The sequence below is a fragment of the Schistocerca piceifrons genome, chromosome 8 (assembly GCF_021461385.2).
Source record: "Schistocerca piceifrons isolate TAMUIC-IGC-003096 chromosome 8, iqSchPice1.1, whole genome shotgun sequence".
Classification (NCBI taxonomy): Eukaryota; Metazoa; Arthropoda; class Insecta; order Orthoptera; family Acrididae; genus Schistocerca; species Schistocerca piceifrons.
Genome location: NC_060145.1, coordinates 366906919 through 366912918, shown reverse-complemented (window position 1 = coordinate 366912918; position 6000 = coordinate 366906919).

Genomic DNA, 6000 nt, shown 5'->3' with positions numbered 1-6000 from the left:
ACCGTACACCCGCCTACCACGGTGGTTACGACGTAGCCAGCCAAAACAAGAAGTCTGCGCCGGATCCAGCGCCTCCTCGACTGCACGCCGCAATGCGCTCCCCAGCCTATTGGTATTCTGTCAAATTCATTTGGCAAGACTGTAGAAACTGCGAACTCGTACAGATCGTAACTTACGTGTTAGTTCGTTTCGATGTGCGCCGCTCAAGGGGAACGAGCACTCAAACATTTGATAGTCAAACTAATGGGGAACGAACTCTGACTGTAGAAGCTTTCATTGTGTTGTTGCCTCAACCAATGCTTGTGTTCCAAATATTTCGTCTAGTTGTGAACCTATTTTCCTCTTAGGAACTGGTTACTGGATTTGTTACTTGTTCGTGACGGTCAACTAAGACCATCTGTGATGAACTTATAGTGCTCTTAAATACAGAGGATGAACTAAATGCTCATGTGTTCCTTGCCCAAGTATTTCAAGTATAGGATACTCAATTTTGACAGTAAAATTTCATTATTTGTTTATGTATAACTTAATGTAGGTATTAAAATCTTGACCATTGACAATAATTATATAAAAAAACAACAAAGAGTGCAGATGATTCATTCACATCTTGAGCGCTAGGTGGCAACAACTTACTGTATTAGTGGGTCATTTCTTACTTCAATAATCTGCAATAATACGTTTTTACCCGACTACTATCCGTACTGGCATCCCCCTTATGACAGATTGCTTGCGCTGCAGATGGGTGGTGCCATCTTATGAAAAGAAAATGGACTCTGAAAAATTTTAGACGATGCTAATACACTGGTGTCCAAAATTACAGCAAATCGAAATTTTTGCAAGGTTGCGTTTACTTTTCCACAAAATAGTACAATCAGGTTATAGTACAGTAGAAACAATGTAAAGAATACAGAACATAAATAACTGCAACAAGCATAACAGTGGACAAAGACGATCTTCTTTTTTTCCAACTTAACGGATTTACACACACATTCCGACAAGTGGTTATTGCGCTCAGTATGTGGTGTGCCGGCGTCTGGCAGCAACACAGACATGACAAACGACGTGACATTCTGTGAATGATGCCATCAATCTCACGTTGAGGCGATAGCCCCCATTCTTCCTGCAGTGGTGTTCGCAAGTCTTGGAGGATGATTGGTGGATGCTGACCTGATGCAACCCGTGTCCCTAATCCATCCCTGATGTACTTGATGAGATTCAAATCGAGTGAGCGAGCAAGGAATATCTTCCATTTCCAGGAGACGAGTGCTCTATGAGCTCAAGCACTATCATCCAACAATACGAAGTCAGAGCCCACAGCATCTCGCAACAGCTGCCAAGAGCTCGTAATGGTACCTGACAGCAATTAAAGCTTACCGATTCACCGCACAATTTCTTGAAGAGGTGTTCGAGCGGTCAACATAATCTCTGATTACATTATTAGGGATCATCTTCTATATCGGTCTCTTTCCATAATTTTCTGGATCCCGAAATCATCTTTCACGTTCCCTCCAAATTCGAATCCGCCGAGAATCACTGTCTAGACCAAATCGGTACACATCTGTGAAAAGAACATAGGTCTTCTGTTTGACCGTCCAGGTGGCATGTTGATGACTCCGCTCTATGCGTTCCCTTCTGTAAAGAAGCGTCAGAGGTTCACATACAGCAGGTCTCCGACAACAAAGGCCACTCTGAAAAAGCCTTCTGTATAACGTTTGCCTCGCTACAACACTTCCAATGGGTGCTGCGATATCAGATGATAGTTGCTGTGCACCACTAATGCAATATCGTCGTGCTCTTACAGCCAAATAAAGGATCTCTCTTTGTGATATTACACGTAGTCGGCCGAGCCCTCGTCTTCGGGATACAGGTTCTATCTGTATGAAGTGTAGCCACGTACGAGAAACAACAGAACGATTGATATTGAGCCATAGGGCCAAATGAGTTTGTGACTGTCCTGATTCCATTCTTCTCATGGCCTTCAACCGCAGAGAGCCTGGTAGATGTCTTGTCTGTGCCATACTCCACCATCTGTGATTGTGTACACAGCAGTAGTGGATGAGAACTTACCCGGCAAACAGTCACCGTTTGATAGATTCCCTGAGGTCATCTTTGGCGTGGTTGTGCGTCGAGTGGAATGGAATCTTCGGTGCAGAAAACGATCGTACGGTCATCTAGTGACGGTTTCTCTGATTAAATCGTTAATTAGTCACAGGACAAGTAAACAATGGTTTGTGGCTTTAAATTTGGACACCAGTGTAAATGTATCATCACAGCCTATTAATGTAGGTAAATTGGTGTTATTCACTATAATTTTCCCCTTGTTCTATTAGAGAACTAACTTATGTTTTTGTTTAAAGGAATAGTAAACGGCGTGTTGATTTGAAGACATCGTGGTTTAATTTACGTTTAATGTATCTGTGGATTAAATAAAATCGATTTTAAAATATTTTTTATAATTTATTAGAAATTCAGTATCTACCAGATATTGAACTCCTATCTGAGGAGATAGTAAATAGGTCAGAGCCGGATACTCATCCAGTATCTGTTTCATATGCAGTCTACAAGGCTTACAGAATCTCTTATATTGGTATAAACCGAATTACTGTGACTTAGTTAACGAACAAAACGCCAGAGAAAGTACCTTTAACTGATAAATTAGTGTAACTGTCATAACTAATTATCAGATTTGTTAAGGTAGAGATTGTTGCGAAGCAGAAGAATAAAATCTGTCAGTGACAGTACATCGACTTTCTGGCTTACGTATTTTATTTGTGTTCTGCAAAAGGACAGCAAATGCATGACATGAAAATATCCATATTTGATTTAGTATTACCGTCAGTTCAGATTATGAAGGATCTTCACGGTATTTTGCACTGAAGCGCCAAAGAAGCTGGTATAGGCATGCGTATTCAATTACAGAGACAAGCAGAATACGGCTCTGCGGTTGGCGACACCTATGTAAGACGAGAAGTGTCTGCCGCAATTGTTAGGTCGGTTAGTGCTTCAGACTTTAGGTTATCAAGATTTAAACGAGTTTCAACATTGTGTTACAATAGGCGCACCAGCGATGGGACACAGAACCTTCGAGGTAGCGATAAAGTGGGGATTTTTGCACGTGTGTACCGTGAGTATCAGGAATACGGTAGAACATCAAATCTCCGACGTCGGTGCGGCCGGCCTGTGAGAACGGGACGAACGACGACTGAAGTGAATCGTCCAGCGTGACCGAAGTGCAACCCATCCGCAAATTGCTACAGATTTCAATGCTGGGCCATCAACAAGTGCCAGCGTGCAAACTATTCAACGAAACCTCATCGATATGGGCTTTCGGAGCCGAAGGTCCAGTCGTGTATCCGTGATGACTGCACGACACAATGCTTTACGCCTCTCCTGAGCAAATCAACACCGACATTCGAATGCTGATAACTGTAAACATGTTGTCTGATCGGGAGAGTGTCGTTTCAAACGTTATCGAGCGTATGGACCTGTGCGGGTATCGAGACAACCTCATGAATGTATGGATCCTGCATGTCAGCAGGGGACTGTTCAAGCTGATAGGGGCTCTGTAATGGTGTGCATGTGCAGTTTCAGTGATTATGGGAGCCCTGATGCGTCTAGATACGACTCTGACAGGTGAAACGTACGTATACATCCTGTTTGACCACCTGCATGCAATTGTGTATTCCGACGGACTTGGGTAATTCTCTCAGGACAGTGCGACACTCCACATGTCCTTATTGCTACAGAGTGGCTTCAAGAACACGCCCCAGACATGAACATTATCGATCATATCTGGGGTGCCTTGCAACGTGCTGTTCAGAAGAGATCTGCATCCCCTCGTACTCTTACGGAGTTATGGACAGTCCTGCAGGATTCATTGTATGAGTTCCCTCCGGCACTACTGCAGACATTTGTCGAGTCCATACTGCGTCGTGTGGCGGCACTTCTGTGTGGTAGCGGGGCTCTACACGATATTAGACAGTTGTAGTTGTTTCTTTGGATCTTCAGTGTATTTTTGGTATTAGCGCGCCGTGAGCTACGCTGCCTGAAGACGTATACACATTTTCAAACTTTAATAATAGTCTTATTGTTTTAAGCCATTAACAAAAGATTATGCCTCTTATGAGTGGGTTATTCTAGCATGTTAACTTTTTAAAATTGGACGGAAATTTCAAAAGAATGTAGAAAATTTTTGTTGCTTCGGGAATCCGTTGCATGTGTAACCACCAACTGGCCCTTGAACCATGGACAATGAAGCGAGTTAGTTAGTTAGTAACATAAAGTTAATCATTACTTCTTGAAAGCGAATGAAAAGATTGCTTTGGAGGGATAACAGTTCATACCATGAAACTAATACCACTTCGGTTAATGTGTTCGAAAGCAACACATTTCCTGACAATATTTACACCGAACCGTGCTGATATTAGTAGTTAAATTCAGCTTCCCAATCACACTGAACTGTGCGGCTGCTTTAATGCTTGTCGCAATTAAAGTTTGACTGTGGTTCAATAATTTTTGAAGCAATATGAGAGGAACCAAATGAGAACATAACATGCGCCACAACAGGACCATGGAATCGATCCATTAAAAAATTATAAACACATCCGTTAACACATTTATCCAACTGGGAGACGAGACGGTCAGTTCCTGTTTCGTAGAACGCCGTCGACCGCTGACGTATCTACAACGGGACCCACTCTTGCACTTCCTCGTTCGACTGAAACCGACGTCCTCTCATGTTTTTCTTCAGGTCGTCGCAGATGTGGATATCACGCGGTGAAAGATCTGGGCTGCGCGGAGGATGTTGCAGTGCTTCCCAACCAAACTGCTGAAGCGTAGCCTTCGTTCGATTGTGGTTCCACGCCCGAGAAACTTGTTTCCAAATGATCGCCGGAGTCCGGGTAGCGAGCCGGCGTGGAATGCAGGCCGCGTCTGTTGCACAGCTGTCTGAAGGATAGTCGTGCCTCATGCGCTAGAAGTACGGTATAGCGAGCGGGCGAGGAATGCTGGTCACGCCTGCTGCACAGTTGGTTGAAGGGTAGTCGTGTCGTAGGCGCCAGTCGTACGGTACTATGACAGATGGACGAGTACACTACATCAGTCAGCCAACATTGAGGGTCAAAACCCAAGAACTGCGTGCACCTCTGGTGTGACACTACGCCGTTCCCCTATCACATTGACAGTATCGAAATGTAGCAACAATGGGGCCGTATGACGGGCGTTCTGCATGTCAGTGCGGGTGTTTGGCTTTGATTTGACTATCCTTTATAGTTTAACACGACAACAGATGGTACAGACAAAGAATGACGACACAGGTTTGTCCGTTGATTTCAGTGTGCCATGAAGTACACCCTCCGTAAAAATACTGTTTAGTCCTCAATGTTGTCCTAACATTTGACACAAAAGTTTCATATCCGTAACTCAATAACATCGGTAAAATGTTTATAATTTTCGACGCAACTTGAATGTATATCGCTGCCCCACGCGAAACCTGAACAACTGCCGTCGCCTCTATAAAGATACACGAACAATAGTGCTTTGACAATGTTAGAACTCTGATGGGCGGACAGCGATGACTTCAGACTGGTCCCAATAATACCAATCGCCGTTATTTAGGGTTTATTTTTATTTTTAGCTACCAGTTTCGTCAATACATTACGTTATCTTCAGGCCAGCTTCAGTTGAGTTACTGGATATTGACCAGCCGTAGTCCTACACTCCAGCCAGAAGATGGAGTTACATTCATTCTGGTCCCTACAAATGACACACTTTGGCTGTGAATCTATGTGCCACAGATCAGCATCAGACAGCAGTCTCGAAAGAGTGGACACTACGCAGTACAAAGCATTACGTGCATGATACACCGTTAAAGCTGCAGCGAATATTCCTCTGTGAGAGATTCCTCCTGCGGCTCTGTTTCAACGCATACGAGTCCCTTGACAAAAAAAAAAAAATCCGGAAATTAACATCCTACTGTAACTGCGGAAGATATTGGATCAA